Raw genomic sequence first — 22,268 nt, 5'->3', positions numbered from 1 at the left:
TGACAAAAATGACTATATGCAAGAGCCAGTCAAAAAATCCCATGAAGCTGTTTTCCATCAGAAAATGCAGTTTCACCTCAATTGAAATGTGTCATGGGAATGTGTCAAGTTTGATGAAATTTTCATTGGAAAAGTGTAGAAAATAATTGTTTCAACTCTCATTTTATTTCATTAATGCCAAAAATATTTCAACTTTTATATTTTAATATTATATAAATTGTACTTCATATTATGAATATTATTTTGCATTATAATGATTTGACTTTATTGTAAACTATTTTTCAGAATTCCCAATCTGCAAAGTTTTCAAAGTTTTATGTTCCTATTTGGAACAAAAACAAATTGTAGAATGTTTGAATTTCTCACAGGACAGAAATTTTGTTCTCTGATCAGCTCTACAAGACACAAAATACAAAAATGCAAAAAGAAAACAGGGAAAAATAGAGAAAATTCTTTTCCTATTATAGTTCTCTTAGGTGTCATTTAGAACTATAATGCATACAACATTTTCAGACATAAATGTGATGTGTTTTTTGTTAAATTTATTTATTTGCTACATCTCTAATTCACAAGATGACTTTGTGTGAGGGGTTAGCGTGTTAGGAAATGCCTTTTTTTTAACCTCACCCACCTTGTGTCTCTTTACATTTTGACTGTTATATCCTTTGCGTTTTTAATGTTGTAAAATGCCTATAGATAGGTACAGCTGCAATAGTGATGAGAAATACAATTTGAACTGTAAATATATACAATCCATTGGAGCTGTGCAGCCAAAGACTAAGCCTTTCAGGGTGTCTCTAAACAGTGTTGGAGTGAACCTCGGAGTCCAAGTCAATAGACTAGCGGGGCTCACACTAGCGCTCTAACAATAGCTGTATAGACACCCGCTCCCTACGCTTCAGAGCCCAAGCTCCAGCTGCAGCCTGAGCTAGAGTTTCAAAGCATTGCTGATGCCGCTATCTTTAGAATGCTAGCGCATGCCCCGCTAGCCCTAGTCTGGGGTTCTCAAACTGGGGGTCATAATAGTGTTAAATATAAGAAAATGTGTTTTTAATTTTATGAGAAGGGTCGCACTCAGAGGCTTGTTATGTGGGAGGGGTCACCAGTACAAAACTTTGAGAACCACTGCACTAGTCTGTCAACCTGGGCTCAGAGGCTTGCTCCCGCTCACTCCAAAATGCAGTGTAGACATATCCATAGATTCTTCAGTGATGGGGCCATGTAAAAACCATGATAAATGAACTTCTAAGCTGATGACTGCCCCATCATGTCCCTTTTACTGGGAATTTCAATGTATACAAGGAGCTCCAGGCCCCTGTTATATAGCTTGGTGCTGTGTTGTGTGAATGTCCATGCATCACAGGCTCATTCTTGTCTCTCCTACTGCTCTAGGTTCACACCTTCGCCACACACGGCTTCAGTAGCCACAGATAAGGCTCTACAAAAGTTGGGGCAATGGTGTCTGATCCCTCTCTACCCTTGTGGCAAGAATGGGTGGGATCTATGTGTAAAGAGTCCATTCCATATATGTCTCACAAAGGGATGTCAAAGCCCAATGTGTAAAACTTTACCTCACATTTGAGAGATTTCATTTTATCCCATCATATGCTACTATATTTCTTTCTGTTCAGGCAAATGTTCCATTTACATTTTCTGTTGCCACCAAATCTGTTTACCTGAGCTCAATGCTTAAGTGTTGAGTGTCCTGCTCAGTATTTTATCTCAGGATCGCATTGGAGGAAAAAAGAAAAAGTAGTGGTACTCTCCCAAGTTCCACTAATGATGCCAAAATGAGATACAACTCCAGGATATATACATAGCTTCAATATAGGATCGCCCCCTCATTCTTTTCCCCATTCATTTAATAGCAGTGAAACAGTTAATACTGACATTTAAATGGTCAGAAAGCTTCAGCATTAACTCCTCATTCAAATGAATTGAGAAAATTCACACATCACAGAACTATTTCTTCAATCTGTCTGCAGACTCAGGAAGGTACCTGTGCCTTGGTTTACATATTCAAATTTTGAAGGTTATTTTGCACCATAATGGTTAGAGGCTTATTTGTTTGAATAGAAACTTAGATTCAAAGCACAAAATGGCACTCACTTGCTATGAGCTGACCCAGTTTGACCTTTATCAAACATTTAAATTATGCCTACATGTGTGATGAATTCCTCTGTGCCAAGAATAGTACTTAAGTTTTGCAAGTCCTTAGAGTTACAGAAGCAGATGCTCTTTCAGCCCTAGCAGTCAAGGCTCTGACATCAGTGCTAATTTAGAAAGGGAGAGGCTAACGTGATAATAGCAGTCACTTATTTTCGAACACTGAACAAAGAGCTTTACTATGTCAATAAAATAGTATTAGACACAGTTTTGTTAATATGTTTAGGTGGTGTCCTCTTAGTATTGCAATTTGATGCCTAGATCACTTCTGAAAATGTATCTTAGCCAGCTAAGTCACTTAGGCCTTGCAACATTAAGTGGAACAATATCTAAAATAAGAGGAATGATACCTAAATACATTTAAAAATCTAGGCCTTACACTTTTGCTACTCTTCTTTCCTCTTCATTGTTGATCTTTTGGCTAGATGAGATTGCTCTGTATAAGTCCATCCTACTTTGTACACTGAGCCCAGTAGAGGATTTTGAGTGTTTAGTTGGTACTATGTGAATACCTATGCAATGCAAACATGATCAATCAACTTCTTATAGGTATGTACCTCACTGTCAAGTCTCAATGCTTTGATGTAAAGATCATCCCAGAACCCAAGGCACTGAGTCCCTGGAACTCTGACTGGCACCCTTGAGCAAACACAGACACACTAAAGTTACAAACAAAATTCATTCATCCAATTTGAAGTTCTAGGAGCATGAGAAGATACAATGAGTAGGAGTAAGGGCCTTTGAGAGGTTATAGAGATGGAGTGGTTAGGAATATGTTTGTGAATTTCCTGCTGCTCTTCCTGTTTACTGTATATATGTTTACAACCTTAACTCTTAATGAAGTTTTTTTTAGCAATTCTGCAATACCTGTTGCCAAAGTGTATAGCTAGCAACCTCCAAATGGATGAAATTGAGCTGCTCTTTCCTTTGATATAAATTCACTGCACACAAAATTAGAGATAAAAGCCTCTCTATAGTTCATTGTGAAATTACTAGGCAAAATTAGAAACCCTCAGGACACACTCAAATCCTTCAAAATTTGCCAAAGTATGTTTTACAATCTCTTTCTTCCTTTACAACAGTGTAAGATGCACACAGATCCAGAGGCCTAATTCCCTCCTTACAGGATAGGATTGACTCCCATTGAGAATCAGGCCAAAGACAACAGGATTCCATCCCCTATTTCAGTTGTAAGTTTGACATAAATTTTGTGTGTGCGTGTGTGAGAGAAATATACTCACCTTTCTTGCACCATCTCTCTCTCTCTGTCACCTCACTGAGTCTTACTTTGGGGTCAGTTAGAACAGCTCTACAAAAAGTTTGCAGAGAAGTCAGTTTCAGGTAGAAAGGCTGGTCTGAAGCTAGTTGCAGTCTTCTCTGAGCTGGTTCACCCAGTTGAACAGAAAATGATACTCCAAGAAGCAGTGTGTGGTGGGGGCTGCGAGGTTTCCCCAGGAATGTTCTAGGCAGACATGCCAAACCCATGAAAAAAACACAGAAACTGGGCTTGGTTTTGGCTTAATTGGCTTGTGAGTTGCTTATTGGGTAGTTTTGGGCTTGTTGCTTGTTGTAGCTTGTTGCTTCTTATTTTGATCACCTTCCGGCAAGCAGGGGGAAGGGGGGAAGAGAGTCAGGGGTGCACAACGGGCCCACCACAGTCCCACACTGCACACCGGGGAGATCTAGTCACATAGAGTGTTGGGGTTCTTAGGGATTGGCTTGTTTTGAAATGTGAATAGCTTGACTTTTGGTTTATTGTGAAAGTCGTTGTGCTTATTTACCGCGTGAAAGTTGGCAACTATGGTTCTAGGCAGCAAAATAATTTCATTTTGAAGAGTGAAAAATAAATTAGACAGCTAATTTACTGTCAAGCTATATAACTCCCATATTTCATAAAGTTAAAATGCAATCAATGACCTTTCCTTTTTTTAATTTAATTTTCATTCATATGGCAAATGTAATAAATAGCTTTCTGAAAGGTGGTTTATCTTTAATCAACCATATTTAAACAAGCAGGCTACACAGAATATCAAATATATAGAATACTAAATACAAAACAGATTGCAGGGTATTTCCCCTTTTGAAGCTGTTGCATATTCTCCAAGAATGCTAATGGGTGTTGCATGTTACATGCACATGCAGTAGGGGAAATGCCTAATAATCTCCCTGATAAATACATAGGCACCAATCAGATAAATGCTGAGGTAAGTGTCCTCCCTTATGGAGACTCACTGGAGTCAATGGGACTCTGCATTGACACAAGGGTCCATATTTGTGGATCATGACTAAGGCCTGGTCTACACTAGTCTGTTGTTTCAGAATTGGCTGAGTGAATTCGGAAAAAAAAAAAAAGATTCCGTCCACATGACCAGACCGGCTTTTTCGATTTAAAGGGCTCTTTAAATCGATTTCTGTACTCCACCTTGGCAAGTGGAGTAGTGCTTAAATCGAGATTGCAATCCCAGGTTAAAGGTATCGTGGATGCAATTCAACATTATTGGCCTCCGTGAGCTATCCCAGAATCCTCCCTTGTGACCGCTCTGGACAACACTTTCAACTCCGATGCACTAGCCAGGTGGGCAGGAAAAGCCCGGACACTTTTGAATTTCATTTCCTGTTTGGTCACCATCAGCACAGGTGAGCATCAGCACACTCCACCATCACAGGCAACCATGCAGAGTCCACCATCACAAGAGATCATGCAGTCCCGGATTTGGAGACGAACTCTAGCATGGTCCGAACAGGAGGTACTGAATCTCATTGCATCTTGGGGAGACGAGTCTGTTATGGCAAACTACGTTCCAAAAAAAGGAACACAAATACGTATGCTAAAGTCTCCAGGGCCATGACGGAAAGAGGCTACTCCAGGGACACAAAGCAGTGTCGTACAAAAATCAGGGAGCTCAGACATGCATACCAAAAAGCCAGGGAGGCAAACGAGTGCTCTGGGTCACAGCCCCATACATTGCGCTTCTACCATGAGCTCCATGCAATTACAGGGGGTGATGCCACCACTACCCCACCACGGTCCGTGCACACCTGCAAGGGGGGAGTTGCACGGAGCAAGGAGGAAGAGTCATTGGAGGACGAAGAGGAGGAGGAGGAGGAGGAGGACAGTGCACAGGGGGCAAGTGGGGAATCTGTTTTTCCCCCTAGCCAGGAACTATGCTTAACGCTGGAGCCAATAGCCTCCCCCCGCTCCCAATGCAGGCTCCCAGATCATGACCCTGGAGAAGGTACTTCTGGTGAGTGAGAGCCTGATCGGATCCACGCGGTGGGAGGCGGGGGGAAACTCAGCCACGCTGGGCTGTTCGTGTATAGTTTAAAGGGCTCATCCCTGCTCAGAGCATCATTGGAGCCACGTGGTAGGATTGGGAACTAGATGGAAGGATAAACAAAAATAGATCAGGGACTAGGGTTTTTGATTCCAAAAGGGCTAACTTTAAAGAATTAAGGAAATTAATTAGGGAAGTGGATTGGACTGAAGAACTTGTGGATCTAAAAGCAGAGGAGTCCTGGAATTACTTCAAGTCAAAGTTGCAGAAACTATCAGAAGCTTGCATCCCAAGAAAGGGAAAAACATTCACAGGCAGGAGTTGTAGACCAAGCTAGATGAGCACACATCTCAGAGAGGTGATTAAGAAAAAGCAGAAAGCCTACAAGGAGTGGAAGATGGGAGGATTAGCAAAGAAAACTACCTTATTGAGGTCAGAACATGTAGGAATAAAGTGAGAAAGGCCAAAAGCCATGTAGAGTTGGACTTTGCAAAGGGAATTAAAACCAATAGTTAAAGGTTCTATAACCATATAAATACGAAGAAAACAAAGAAAGAAGTGGGACTGCTAAACACTGAGGATGGAGTGGAGGTTAAGGATAATTTAGGCGTGGCCCAATATCTAAACAAATACTTTAATTAGGCTAATGAGGAGCTTAGGGATAATGGTAAAAAGACAAATGTGAATGAGATTCTGAAGGTAGATATTACCACATCTGAGGTAGAAGCCAAACTCGAACAGCTTAATGGGACTAAACCGGGGGGCCCAGATAATCTTCATCCAAGAATATTAAAGGAGCTGGCACATGAAATTGCAAGCCCATTAGCAAGAATTTTTAATGAATCCGTAAACTCAGGGGTTGTACTATACAACTGGAGAATTGCTAACATAGTTCCTATTTTTAAGAAAGCGGGGAAAAAAGTGATCTGAGTGACTATAAGCCTGTTACTTTGACATCTGTAGTATGCAAGATCTTGAAAAAAATTTTGAAGGACAAAGTAGTTAAGGACATTCAGGTCAATGGTAATTGGGACAAAATACAACATGGTTTTACAAAAGGTAGATCATACCAAACCAACCTGATCTCCTTTGAGAAGGTAACAGATTTTTTAGACAAAGGAAATGCAGTGGATCTAATTTACCTCGATTTCAGTAAGGCATTTGTTATGGTTCCACGTGGGGAATTATTAGCTAAATTGGAAAAGATGAGGATCAATATGAAAACTGAAAGGTGGATAAGGAACTAGTTAAAGGGGAGACTACAGCGGGTCATATTGAAAGGTGAACTGTCAGGCTGGAAGCAGGTTATTAGTGGAGTTCCTCATGGATCGGTTTTGGGACCAATCTTATTTAATCTTTTTATTACTGACCTTGGCACAAAAAGTGGGACTATGCTAATAAAGTTTGTGGATGACACAAAGCTAGGAGGTATTGCTAATACAAAGAAGGACCAAGATATCATATAGGAAGATCTGGATGACCGTGTAAACTGGAGTATTGTAATAGGATGAAATTTAATAGTGAAAAGTGCAAGGTCATGCATTTAGGGATTAATAAGAATTTTGGTTATAAATTGGGGACACATCAGTTGGAAGTAACAGAGGAGAAGGACCTCAGAGTATTGGTTGTTCATAGGATGACTATGAGCCGCCAGTGTGATATGGCCGTTAAAAAAGCTAATGCGGTCTTGGGATTCATCAGGTGAGGTATTTCCAGTAAAGATAAGGAGGTGTTAGTACCATTAGGCAAGGCACTGGTGAGACCTCATCTGGAATATTGTGTGCAGTTCTGGTCTTCCATGTTTAAGAAGGATGAATTCAAACTGGAACAGGTACAGAGAAGGGCTACTAGAATGATCTGAGGAATGGAAAACCTGTTTTATGAAAGGAGACTCGAAGAGCTTGGCTTGTTTAGCCTAACCAAAAGAAGGCTAAGGGGAGATATGATTGCTCTTTATAAATATATCAGAGGGATAAATATCAGGGAAGGAGAGGAATTATTTAAGCTTAGTACCAATGTGGATACAAGAACAAATGGATATAAACTGGACACTAGGAAGTTTAGACTTGAAATTAGATGAAGGTTTCTAACCATTAGAGGAGTGAAGTTCTGGAACAGCCTTCCAAGGGGAGTAGTGGGGGCATAAGACATATCTGGCTTCAAGACTAAGCTTGATAAGTTTATGGAGAGGATGGTATGATGGGATAGCCTAATTTTGGCAATTAATTGATCTTTGATTATTAGCAGGTAAATATGCCCAATGGTCTGTGATGGGATGTTAGATGGGGTGGGATCTGAGTTACTACAGAGAATTTTTTCTTGGGTGCTGGCTGGTGAGTCTTGCCCACATGCTCGGGTTTTAACTGATTGCCATATTTGTTCACTGGCTTGTGACTCTGCATTGGGAATAAGGAGGAAGGCTACTAGCTAGTTAAGTGGGGAGGTGGTCGCTCTGTGTGCCTTTGCAGAGAGCTGCAGAAGAGGGCACCGAAGGGGTTTGTTGGGGGAAAGTTCATTGGCGCAGAAGATGACCAGGAGTACCCAAGAGTCACCACTGGACTGGAATTTTGCTCAAGACTCCTGAACTCTGTGTGCAGACACATTGCTCGGTGTCTGCTCTTGCAGACTGTGCTACCGCTGGGCCTGTGGGGCCTTGGTCTGAATGCAGCCCTGTTTTACTGCTCCCCCTATATTTCCCCTTATTGTTTTTCTCCTCTCATCCCTCTGGAAATAAATATTTCCCTTTCTTAAACCCATTACACTTTTCCTGTGGGTGTGTGTGTTCACTCTGGGGGGGTTGGAACAGGTGTCCCTGGTGTGGAAGGGATTTTTCCTGCTGCATTTCTGCACGTGCTTTCTCTTGGCCAGAGCTGCCTGCAGAGCAGATTCCATGTTGGCCACGAGGGCGTTAAAGTTACACTATGATTACACAGCCACTTGAGAGACTAGTTTGTATGTCTTGGTGGTTGACTTTTTTGTTCTATTGTGTTTTAGTAGATTTGTAGTTTATATACAGTCTTGACTAAGTATAAAAACTGAGAATACCAACATTTATCTAAATGTCTGATTTATAATTCTCTTGGGTATTAAAAACATACATCTTAAGGCTATGCTTTTAATTATAGTTGACCATTACTAATTACCAAATGCTACATATCCATCCATCCATCCATCCTCACTTAAAATGCTGCTCTCATTTGTGTTGGACTATAAAATATAGGATTTCCAAGAATTGCCTTCTCCTGCCAACATCCTTCATATGCAGAGAGCATAGTTGAGGAACATGTGGCAGGATGCATAATGTTTCAATTTATATATTGCAGAAATACTGATTATCTGCAACTTACTATATAGTCTGGAACTAGAACAGGATGGCCACTAACATTTCCTTTCCTTTCCTTTTATTTTTAATCATATTTATGGTGGTATTTAATTGATCCTTGCATTCTCTTTTATCAAAAGATTTACATGCCATTGAATTTTTGTTGGTAGTAAATAAATTTCTCTTATTTTAATGGTAAAAAATGTTTTTAAATGGAATAAAAGGTTTGTGGTGAAAACCAGATCTCTAAGATGATAATGATCATGTGGTTGTGGGCTAGAAGCCTCCTCCCCACCGCCCAAGCTTTAAAGAGAGTTCATTATTATTTTTCAGTTACAGAATGGGTAATTTCAGGTCACAATTTTAATCAAAATATTTTTGATGGACCCTTTTTGATGGTGTACCCCATAAGGCTTCATGGGAATATGCTTATGAATGTATATATAATATAACTGGAATATGTTTTATGCTACATATGCCATTTAACATATCTTTGTAAAGGTTATGATCTACTGACGCTATTAACCCTATTTGTATGCATATATCATTTTTTTATTTGAAGTTATGAATATTGGCTGGGCACTGGCTTGATTTTTAAGTAGCCTTTGTAAAGCATTTGGTCAGCTTCTTGAGAAAGGAATGTGCAAATTAAGTGGCCAATCAAGAAGCATTTAAGAGACAGTATGTCTTGGGAGACTCCAATCCACATAAGAAGTCTACATGAGGAAGTTCAAGGTAGCAGGTAAGCCATGGCTGCTGCCTGTAAAAACTGAGTCATGCATGGACATGTGACTTGCCCATGTGACTGCAAAACTCCATCTTGGAGCTGGACTTTGCATAGGAGAAAGGAGAGGGTCTCCACCCACAAGATAAAGTCTATTTAAAGCTGTGGGAGACCCCTCCATTTTGTCTTCAGCTGGCTCAAGAGATAGCCTCTCGACCCCCAAGGATACCTGAAAGAAATGGGAACAAAGGACAGTAACTACAGCGGGTGTGAGTGATTGCTGGACCCAGACTAGAAGCAGACTAGTCTGTAAAAGGAAGCTTACTGCGTGAGGTCTTTATCTGTATTCAGTTTTCTTAGACATAGATTTGCGTGTTCTATTTTACTTTGCTTGGTAATTCACTTTGTTCTGTCTGCTATTACTTGGAACCATTTAAATCCTACTTTCTGTATTTAATAAAACCACTTTTTACTTATTACCGGAGTATGTATTAATACCTGGGGGGGAGGGGGAAAAACAGCTGTACATCTCTCTCTACCAGTGTTATAGAGTGTGAACAATTTATGAGTTTACCCTGTTTAAGCTTTATACAGGGTAAAACAGATTTATTTGGGGTTTAGACCCCATTGGGAGTTGGGCAATGAGTGTTAAAAACAGGAACACTTCTGTAAGTTGCTTTCAGTTAAGTCTGCAGCTTTGGGACACGTGGTTCAGACCCTGGGTCTGTGTTGGAGCAGACTGGTGTGTCTGGCTCAGCAAGACAGGATGCTGGATTCCCAGGCTGGCAGGGAAAGCAGGGGCAGAAGTAGTCTTGGCACATCAATTGGCAGTTCCCAAGGGAATATCTGGGACCCAACCCGTCACACCCTTACCTTTGGTTATTTTGTATGGTTAGTTAATTTGGTACTTTATCTGTGTATATTACGTCTTATCCAAGATTGCTTGATGAGAAGTACTCACCCAAACATGAAGTTTGGCTATTCACCTGTCTCCACCTATAGGTCCTCTCTCTGATCATGATGCCAACTGAGCTGCCAAAAGAGGTATTGAAAGTACACTGTCAGCTTGGGATGGTGGGATTTCAGCCACTTTAGGGCGGTCCCATTTTTGTGTGCATTTGCATGATGATATGGGGGCTCTGTACAATGTATTAATTCTGGTTGATATTATGGAGTTATCATGGAATTGGTGTATCATAGAAAGCCAAGTATCCGCCATGCCTTTACAAGCCAGAAGGCATGTCTGCTAGACCAGGGACAATAGGTGATTGTTTGGGACTAGCAGCACCTGAATAAGTCAGAGCTGGGGAGAGCAAAAGAGTAACTGTGTCTTCAGGAAAACTAGTTTTATCCACCTTTCCTCTGCAGGGGCCTCGTGTTTGGAGTGGTGCAAAATCCCCAGCTGCACAACGAAGACGCTAATGTGCAATTACTCCAGCCCCCACAAGTGGTGGTAGCTATATTGGTCGGAGAAGCTCTTCTGCTGACATAGCGCTGTCCCCACCAGCGCTTAGGTCAGTGTAACTTGCATCGCTCAGGGGTTGTCTTTATTCAGACCCCTGAGCAACATAACTTACACTGATGTAAGCTCTCTCCTGTTGGCTTAGAGTGTCTGCGCTAGCAGCAGGGCAGCGGCATAGGTGCAGCTGCGCTGCTGTAAGATCTGCAGTGTAGCTATAGGCTGAGAAGGTGATGCTAACCTTGAAAGAACACAGAGATTGGGTGGGTCACGGGAAGTCTCACACACACAGAGAGATGGGAAGTTTGCCAAGCTGGGGAAGAAGGCTCCATGTTCCAGGACAAGCCATGCACTGGGCAGACGACTCTGGATAACCTAAGGGAATCTGACCCTCTCCAAAGAATGTTCTGGAGTGGTGAAGAAACTGAGGCAGGGAAAGCGTAGGAGTAATTTTTGTAAAGATCTGTGTTTTTCTCATGTGATTAAGTAAAAGGCAAGAGCACCGTAGAACTCTGTGCAAAGTGTCTCTGAGTTAAATACTACACCTACCAGTAGCCTGCTCAGAAAGATAAATGGTAGCTGAGCGCCTCACACCTTTAGTCGGATTCTGGAAGAGGGTATGTTTAATAGCTAGAGGGGGAGTCTGAGAAGTAAGCTGTGATGCATGGCTAGAAAGGGTTCAACAGCTTGCAGGTTGAATGACCCAAAACCTACCTTTAAAGTCATGTTAGAAAGGTATGCGAATGATAATTAGGGCCATTCATGCTAAATAGGCTAGAACTTTGAAATGCAAACCTATATTGTTAGAAGTAATACTAATTGTGTGTATCTTAGATGCTACCCATAAACAGACAGTTCCTGTCAGTCACTATAACTATTGATTCAGATGAAAAGGGAATATTAACATTTGGATGAATCTTGGGTAAAATAATGTCATTGCTTATACGTCTTTTTGAGGTTTGTAATAGACTGTCTACTGGATAAATTGCCCTATGTTAATTTGTGTAACTAATTACTGGTGGTGTTTAGAAAGCAAAAGGTTACAGCAAAAGCCTATTGTTTAACCAGGACTGTGTGGTCAAGTCAGGGGTGAAAGTAACTTACAGGACTTACCAGTACTGCCGAGTCCTGAGGGGGGCGTGGCCTCATCCGGAAGAGGCATGGCCTCTCATGATTTAAAGGCACTGGGGCACCAGCTGTGGCTGGGAGACCCAGGGCCTTTAAATCAACCAGGGGCTCCCAGCTGAAGAGGTGGCTAGGAGCCCCCCGGGGCTCAGGGGCAAATTAAAGGGCCCGGGGCTCTGGCCGCCGGGGGCACCCCGAGCTTTTTGGGGCTGGGGCAGGGATTTAAAGGGCCCAGAGCTCCAGCCGCTGAGGGGAGCCCCGAGCCCTTTAAATCCTGGCCCTAGCCCAGCTGCCAGAGCCGCGGACGGAATTCAAAGGGCTCTGGGCTGCCCGCAGCCCCAGAGAGCTCTGAGCCCTTTAAATCTCAGCTGCGGCCGGGATTGAAAGGGCTCTGGGCTGCCCGCAGTGGCGGGGAGCTCTGAGCCCTTTAAATCTCAGCCGCGGATGGGATTGAAAGGACTCTGGGCGGACCGGACCGGCTTACTTTCACCTCTGGGTCAAGTGGATGCTAGAACACTGTATAAAAAGATCCTTGGGTCCTGATTCTGTCATCTCAGATCTGCTTAGTTTTCATCGGGGAAGTTTGAGTTGCAAGATTGAGATCCCAGTTAGGCTGGTACGCCCTGAATATGATATTTGGACATTGGACTATAACCTATGTACTATTTCTAAAATTCTGCAACTACAACGCTCACCATTTCTGCTCTGAATCTGAATCTTAAGAATTGAACTCATGTCTGTATGTATATTGATCTTTTAACCATACTCTCTCTTTTGTTTTTTAATAAATTTTAGTTTAGTTAATAAGAATTGGCTGTAGCATGTATTTGGGTAAGATCTGGAATATTCATTAACCTGGGAGATAATGTGTCCTTTGGAACTGGTAGAACCTTTTCTTTTGTATGATGAAATAAGATTTTCAGAAATCATCATATTTGACCTAGGTACCTGGATGGAGGTCTGGGGCTGGACCACTTTAAGGGAATTGTGTTATTTGGACTTCTGAGTAACCAGTGAGGTAACAAAGAAGCTGTTTTATGCTGGTTTGGTAAATCTATGTGTTGGAATATCCACCAACTTTGCGGGAATTGTCTGCCCCATTCTTTGCAGTTCATTCTAATTGAGTGATCATAGCTGGCCCCTACTGGGACCTCAGTCATATAAGCACTGAATGCAGGGTCATGGCAATTGAGCCACAGGGTCTTAGTTCTTAGGAGAGGTTGCTAGCCAGAGGGTTTGTATTCCAAGCATGTGCATAGGGACCCCTAGACTGGGATAACACCAGGGCTCTGCTCATATTCCAGAGGCTTAACACACCCAGCAGCTGGATTCCCCTCACAGCAGTCTGGCTGCCCCTGGCAGTGACCGGTGGCTCACCAACCGGGTCTGTGACAGTTTGTAACTTAAGTTGCCTGTTTAGGTTCAGTGACTTCAGGTGGAAAGAGGAGTGGCTGCTTGTTGCAAGAAAAGGAAGGACCTTCTACATGCATTATGGTGGCTAAGAGCCTGAACTAATTCTGCTGGGGCAGGATGGAGGGAAAGGGCACTCTGCAAAGAGGAAGTTGATGGCTGGTCAGCCCCATCGAAGGAGCTAGAAGACAGAAAAATACAAAAGCCATTTATTCAGAAAGTCAGATGTTCCTCATGCCCTTGGGTTTTAAGCTGGTCACATATTTAGAAATTGCACACATTATAGCCACACCCTTGACAGTGGTCACTCTAGGTATGTCTAACTAGCCAAAACAAACAAACAAACAAACACCAGCCAACCCTAAACCCCCGCAGCAGTGAGCCTCAGAGCCCAGGCCAACTGAAATGCCAGATCTGACTGACCGCTGTAGCATAGGGCTGTAAGTCAAGGATGACCAGGGCTCAGTTGGGCCCCAAGACACACAGGAAGGATGTCCTGATGGTTTTGGCACTGGCCTAGGACTTTGGGAGACATGGCTTCAAAGTCCCTCCTCCACCACAGACTTCAAATGTGGCCTTGGGCATGTCACTTAGCTTCTTGGTGCCTCAGTTTCCCATCAGTAAAATGGAGATGACAGCACTTCCCTGCCTCATGGGATGTTGTAAGGGTAAACATACTAAAGATTGTGAGGCACTCAAATATTACAGTGATGGCGGATCTTTGCCAATTACCTTTGGTAGACAGATTTACCCTCTCCCAAGTAACATGGGGATGGGGGTCATAGAAGAGCCCATGGAGCCATCCCAACTTGCCAGCAAATGTTTTGTAAGGTTCTTTCAGAATTTTCCATTCCTGCCCTCCTGTTTTCCCATCCACTCATAGAGCTCTCTTGCGTGGGAATAAGGGATCAGGACATCCCTCAGGATTTACCCTTTTGCAATTTGGAGTTTAAATCTCTTCTCATGCTACAGAGGCAAAAATAATATGCATTGGCCATGGGGATAAACTTAGGCTGCAATATGCACATAGACTCTGAGTCACATTGAGACTTGGGTAAATGGGAGATTTATAGACACTTATGGAGTTGCCCTTGCTTCCACCAAGTCAGCATTTATCTCTGTGTATTCAGTGGTTTGTGCCCTGAAAATGTGTGAGAGAGAAACTGTGAGACATTAGGAACAGGAATTAAAGTAAGAGATAGCCTGGGCTGCACAACTCCCCTTCCTCTGCTAAAAGCAGAGGGAAAGCTCCCCTTCCTCTCCCTGGCTTGAGGAGCTCGGCTCCCCCTCAAACCCCCTCTTCGCTTGCTGAATAAATGAGGTGGCCGAATAGAAGAGGGGATAACTTCCTCTGGTTTCACATGCCGGGGAATACAGATTCTGGAGGCTTGATGCACAGTTGTTGATATTGTAATAGAACATAACTTGCCTCAAGCAAGTTACAGTTAAATGTCAGGTCCAATTATATTTTTTTGGCATAAACTCTTCCTCCTGTAACATCGTAGGATTGTAGGAAATTGCACTGGCAATTTAAACATTTTCCATGGCAAAGAGACCCCCCCATTTATATTTTTTTTGTTTTACAAATTTTGAAAATGTTGTTGTTCATAGAAATGATATTCAGAGCACCAGGGATGCTTTTGTACATAACAACACAGATCTGAGCAGGTGCAAAATGTTGTTTACATGGTTTGGGGCCTGCTTAAGGGACATCAGTTCCTTTTATATACCTTTCTTCTCTTGCCCCACTTCTCGTTCACATGGTACCTGCTGTGATCAGAAGATAATGTAATGCTGCATCTTCATGCAACATCAAAGCTTGACACACAAGCCACTAACAATGGGAAGTGCTGCCCCTATGTCTTTAACCTCTGATTAGCTGCTCTGATGTTCCACTACCAATACATCAGCAGGGTATTAGTCATTTTACAGGAAGCCAGTAAATAGTAAACGTTAGCATCATGGAAAATATGGGAGGTTGGTTCTGCCACCATCTTTTGCAGCCGTATTTTGGTACCTTTAGCAGATATAATAAATCAAGTCAGAGAGAAGCAAGTATAAGGCACGCAACAATCCATTAGCTAGCACAGACTTGCTACCCAAATTAGCCTGGATTGTACTTGTGCATGTGGAGCTACCCACCATACCTGGCAATGGCAAGTGCCCCATTGTTTGAAAGAATAGTTATCTACAAAGAACAAACAGAAAATATCATACTTCTTTTTTTTCCCCTAAATGCTGGTTAGTGTCACTGTTAAGTGATAACTTCCCATGTTGATTTTAACCAACAAATATAAAAGCATCTCTAATTGGTACTGAAGAAATGAACTGGTTGAAAATGCAGGGTTTCTTTCTCCTTTTAGTTTAAATACAGTCTCCTCCTCCATCCCGTCCATTGGAGAGGCATGATTCAGTGGTCCAAGTGCAGGTCTGACAGCCAGAAGCTCCTAAATTCTAATCCCTGTCCTGACACTTACTCAGTCAGTGTGGTCTTGAGGTGGTAGGTTTTTTTAGGCTCTACCTTATCTCCAACCTATAGATAGAGAAGCTAATACCTACCCATGGAGCAAACAGGAGCAGAGTGAGAATTAATTAATGGGCTTGATTCAGCCCTAAGTGTTACCAGGTCGCGGGACCTTTTGAGGCAGAAAGTCCATCTGAAGGAGTTTGGGTAGCACAATGATGCCTGCAAACCCCACTCCGCAGTAGCGCAGCGAGGCTGGCAAGGCGGCATAACCAGAGGATGTGCTGATTTGACACAACCCATCAAGCAGCCTCTTACAGAGCCCCAGCTGCATCCTGCCCCCACGTGATGAAGCCCCTGAAGAATTGTGGCAGTGCAAGCACTGCCTGTCTTCCCCATCAGATAAATTTCCCTGGGGTGCCGTGGTCTCCATTGGTGCAGAAGGCGCAACTTGCATTGCTGCATTAGTACAGCTGAATCAAGTATACTGTTTGTGCAGCACTTTGAAGATGTAAAGAGCTCCATACAGTATCTGCTTATTATTAGGAACCTAATGGCTTAGACCCACTAACATCAGAGCTTATTTTTCAAATAGATAAAAGTTGCACTACACATTGACCACTGCCTTTCATGCCAGACCTGCTTAATCATCTCTCTTTTATTCCTGTTCCTGGGCCCCCTCATGCATATCACACTAGGAGTCTGTCTGATGTGTATTGGGGGATATTTAACCCATCTAAGAAGTGAGTATGACAGGATCATATTTCAGGAAAAGATTAATCTTCTCCAACTTTCTGGGTTTAAAATCTCTTGCTAGAGCCCAGCCTAGTCAAAAAAAAGAGATCTTAACACTTTTATATCATGATGTTTATCCTTTTCAAACCATTATTTAGAATTTCCACTGGCTAAAATTCATAGATAAATTGAAAACATTCATACAAGAAAATAGGCTTTAATATTTTTCAAGTGTATAAGATTCTTTCACAATACTTTGTATTAATTTAGTGCAATTAAAAAGACGAACTGAGACTGAACTCTACCAAAATGGATTTATAAATGATCAGATAGTACTTATATTTTTATTTGGACTGAAACAGTCTTTGGAGTCCCATTCCTTAGCTGCAATTCTCCTAAATCTAATGCACAGATTCTCTCTTTCCCCCACCCTCCCCAGCTTTCACACACATTTTTTACACTCAGGCATCAGGATCACCTTCAGGAACTGTAGCAGCTACTATATTCTACACACTACAGGATTACGATTCCTCAGCAGTGCACCTCTCTACTTTTTTCAGGTTCTGTCTGAGTATAGAGAATATGGGTACATTTTGAAAACTAAGTGGAGAGATTTAGCTGTTGACCCCTATTGATGTCAGTGAGAACCTCACATTTATATTATGGTGCATTACTTTGTAAACATTTTACACCATTTTACACTTTAAATTTTCTAAGCACCAGATAGGATTTTAGCCATGTAATCTCCTTTGACTTACATGGATGTATTGCAGCCAAAACTCCATGTGGCCTTTTGAACGCTACTCTATGCATTGAGAAAGACAGGAGGATTGTTTCTGCTGAAGTCTGCTTGCCCTAAGAAGAGGGTCTTTTGCCTCAGTAGACTGCAGGTACTTACTTCACAGCACCTAATTTCCAGATAGCACCTTTGTGAATAAGAGCAGAAAGGAAAATGAAAGGACTTGACATCCTTAAGCAGGCCCTGTAACATTGGTTGTGTAAATTAAGTGCCAACAGCCTATTAATGTCTATTTCAGGGGTAGGCAACTTGCGGTACGCGACCTGATTTTCAGTGGCACTCACACTGCCCGGGTCCTGGCCACCGGTCCGGGGTCTCTGCATTTTAATTTAATTTTAAATGAAGTTTCTTAAACATTTTAAAACCTTATTTACTTTACATACAACAATAGTTTAGTTATATATTATAGACTTATAGAAAGAGATCTTCTAAAAACGTTAAAATGTATTACCGGCACGCGAAACCTTAAATTACAGTGAATAAATGAAGACTCGGCACACCACTTCTGAAAGGTTGCCGACCCCTGGTCTATTTCATTCAAGCTACACACCCACCAATTTTGTGAGAAAAGAGGAGCGGCCAGATTTAGTATTTATTCCTATGCTATATTTTGTCATTACTGTGGGAGCTGGCAGTTCCCCAAGTGCAGTGGAGAGGGGCCTTCCAGACCTAACTCCTTTAAAATAGGGGCTGGAGAGACGAAAGAAAAAAAAATCCCTGCACTCAAAGGACTCATTGCACTGCTTGAACAGAGGAGAGAACCAGACTTTCACTAGCCAGTATGAGACTTATACCTACTGGAAACTTTATTTAAAAAAAAATAATATTGTTTGTAAAATAACAACGAGGTCAGCTCTGTACAGGGAACACAACACAGCAGCTACAGTCCTAGCTCAAGGAGATTTTATTTAAAAAACTTCAGACAAGACTGTAAATACACCTTGCCAAGTAGAGTGGAGACGATGCAATCCTGTTAAGAGTACACCTTTCCCCTGATCTTAATGCTGAGGGTGATCCTGCCACAGGCGGTTGTGTCTGATGACATTGCTTGGAGATTTCAACAGCTCAAATACTCTTTTTCTGTTATTCACTAAATTATGTATTGGACCAACACTCTCAGGGTAGTTCTTTTCTCAGGCTTTTTCCCATTGACTATGAGGTAGTGTCTGTGCTTTCTAGGTGTGCCTCTGTACGATCATGAAGAAGAAATGCACTCACTAATGTAAATTTAATGTTTGTACATTTCAATTATTGTACAGATAATTAATATTTCTAACATCATCAATAAAATCTCTTATTTAATTCATCCTGGGAAATTAACATAGTTTACTTTAACATGTATCCCAAATCCTGAATTCAGTCATCAGATATAACAGGTTTAAAAAAAAAAACTTACAGTTGAATCTTACCCTTAGATACATGTTCTGAACTAATTAACCCATTTTAGTTGTTATATAGCCCAACATACTCTGCTTCTGCCACTTATACGCTCTGTTTAACTCTTTTCAGGCAGAAGACAATGTGAATATATACAAGCAAGCTCCTGCATATGTTACTATAGTGCGTCACCCATTGTCTGATGCATGTGGTGGGTGGAAAGTGATTATTGTAACCGAATAGAAAATTATTGTTCTCTGGTTTAAAAAAAAATTACCATTTTCCAATGCAGTGTGTTCCTACAAGTGACAGACTGGATCTATGTGAAACAGCAGATACATACTTAAAATTCACATTTATAAACAAAAGATTTTCAAAATTACCAAATATCTATCATTTTGTACAGTGAAATATATCGTAACACTTGTAAACAATAGATCCAGCTAAAACATTGATTTTGCTCATGTGTTCCTTCCAAATGGCATTTATAGAATCTCTCAATGAATTTAAATGTTTGGAAACCCACTGCAGCAAATATATTGGAACACAAAAAGGGGTGATTTGTATCCCCCGACACTGATCTGGTAAGTAAATGTAACTGTATCATTTGACAGTTCAATACAGTAGAATTTAAATGAATGAATGACATTGCAATTCTTTGAACACTTCAAGCAAAATTTGTCTGTATTTTGGCTGGGATTTTCCACCTTTAACTTGGAGAATGAGGTGTCATCTTACGTTTTTCTTGAGTAAATATATATATTTTTAATAGTAAACTTTCAGAATAATTAGAATGAATTCTCCAAATACATACATACAAACATACGTTTTGCATGTTATGGCTCCATAAATTCTGAATAAACTGCAAATTGCAGCTGAACAAAAACTGCTATTATTTATTTGGATTTATATAAAAGAAAAAAGCCACATTTGGTTCTACATTGGTTCTATCAAAAAAAAAAATCAAGGTATCATCCAAACAATAACAGGTTGATTTTTGAAAGAACATGATGGACTGACAGCCCTGCATATGAAATCCTCCTTTTTATGCAGAACTTATCATTAACAGCTTTACAGTTATATATGAAAGTATTTAGCATTACAATTGTGTTCCATAGATTACATAAAATGTATACCCCAATTATTTGAGAAAAATTTGCTTTTTCTTTGTAATTAATTACGTGCAAACCAGGGCTCTGATCCTGGAAAGATGTACAGACGTGCAGAACATGAAGTGTGGAAGCAGTCCTGTTGAGCTGAATGGAACTACTCATGCTTAAAGTTAAGCCCATAGTCTTTGCAATGTTGGGCTGCAGTCTTGCAATGATTTCAAAGGTAATTACTAAACAGTAGAAGCAGTGGCAATGCAAGATTCCCCTGACAGTGGGCAAGGTTTTCAAAGCAGCCTAAGCCCTAAGGGTATGGCTACATTGCAGTTGGGATATGCTTCCTGGTGTGGGTAGGTAGACACACACTAGTACTGCTCAAGCTAGTATGCTAAAAATAGTAGTATAGCTGGGAATAGCACAGGCAGCAGCTCAGGCTAGCTGGCTGGGTACAAATCTATTTGGATGCCCTGCGTATGTACTTGGGCAGCTAGTCCAGGCTACCGCCCGTGTTGTCTCCGGCTATACTGCTATTTCTAGCACACTAGCTCAAGCAGATCAAACAAATATCTGTCAACCGACACTGGAAAGCCCCCTCCCCATCATGGTGTAGACATATCCTAAGATATTTGGATGCTGAGTTTTCTGCATTCAGCATTCACATCTCTTACATCTCCACCCAAAAATAACTTATACAATATATTACTGATTTCTGACAAAATAATGTGGTAAAATGGGTTCATTCTTTCAGGTCAGTTATTGGATTCATGCACTTCTGATATGAGAAATATATTTAAAATTGAAAATAATTCAACAACATTTTTACTATTCAGACTTAATGCTTGCAGTACCCTACATTAGCTATTATCCTACTGACCAAAATAGCACCATAACAATTTTAGCATGCTGCTAGAGTGTGGCATAAATCTGATCATTATGCAGCCCTTAGAGTGTCACTGGGGCCCTGTGTGGGTGCAGGATTCAGGGTCTTATGTTCTAATGCAATATTCCAAAAGAGCTCTGAAAGAGGCACTGATGTATACTGGGCCAAACTTTCATTTTTAAAATGAAATTACAATGAAATAAAATTGCATAATTTATCCTACTTCTATGATTATTATTTTTTGCGGGGGGGGGAGACCCTCACTGATCCTTTTGAAAAATGAAGGTATGCAGGAAAACACTCTTTATATAAGAAAACAATTATTTCTAGTACAATATGTAAAATATACAATATACTAAATGGTCAACCTTTTGCAATCTCAGCCCATCTCTAGTTAAAATAAAATAAATATTTGAATTTTGAACATCCCAGCCCAAAGGGCTTTGGACCTGAGGTTTTTGTTTGGCTCATTATAATGATAGTGGCTATTTACAAAAAAAATGATCTGGATTCAGGTTTTGAGAAACACCCAAAATTGGAGATTATCTAGATGCAGATATCTTGGTTGAGGCCTATCTCTCGTTTCAATCCTCACTAATGTTGACTAGAGTAGTGGTCAGGCTGGCTTCAATTTTCACAAATCTACAACTCCAAACCCCATGTACAAAAAACCTCTTTTCTCACATGGTACTAGGTAAACACATAAAGATGTTTTGTGTGGTAGATCATGGAATCAAGAAGTAAATCTTTTTGTTTTAGATTTTACACAAAATCATGTACTATATTTTAGGGGTGAAATTCTGGCTGCATTGACGTCAATGATAAAACTCCAGTTCACTTCAACAGAGCAGAATTTTGTCCCAGATTTCTAATGATCTGTTCAAATATCAGCCCAGGAGCTATCTTTTGGTGTGAGTGTTCAGATGAAATACCCCTGTGTTTAAGACAAATGATGAAATGCAATGCCCTAGTGAGATTTGCTGGTTGGACTTTGAAAGCTGAACTGGGGGAATGCGAAGAGGAAGCAGGAGATTCTTCCATTACTAGCCAATGGGGGAACTAGATATTTTAATCTGAAGTTAGGCTTTGGAATTGAATGTTATCCTACCATGTTGTGTCTTAGGTAATATTTCAGTATTCTGCAACTCACTAAAGGCTAGTGTAGAGATGCTGTCCATCACATTCATATAGACATGTGCATTTCTAATTATGGTTTGTTTGTTTTTTAAGACTTGTCTCTCTTTAAGATTGCCAGTAAAGCTTGTTTCCATTAAAACACTATGAACTGGATATATTGACTGTTAACTTGTGCAGTTCTTGGGCTGAAGGGGTAATTCTTAATGGATACAACTTATTCGTTAGCAGGAGGTTACTTCAGAAGACATGAGCCAACCATTCTCCTCCTGGAAGTCTCTCTGTCTCA

The sequence above is a fragment of the Mauremys mutica genome, chromosome 8, assembly GCF_020497125.1.
Source record: "Mauremys mutica isolate MM-2020 ecotype Southern chromosome 8, ASM2049712v1, whole genome shotgun sequence".
Taxonomy (NCBI): domain Eukaryota; kingdom Metazoa; phylum Chordata; order Testudines; family Geoemydidae; genus Mauremys; species Mauremys mutica.
This window is presented reverse-complemented; position numbering follows the sequence as displayed.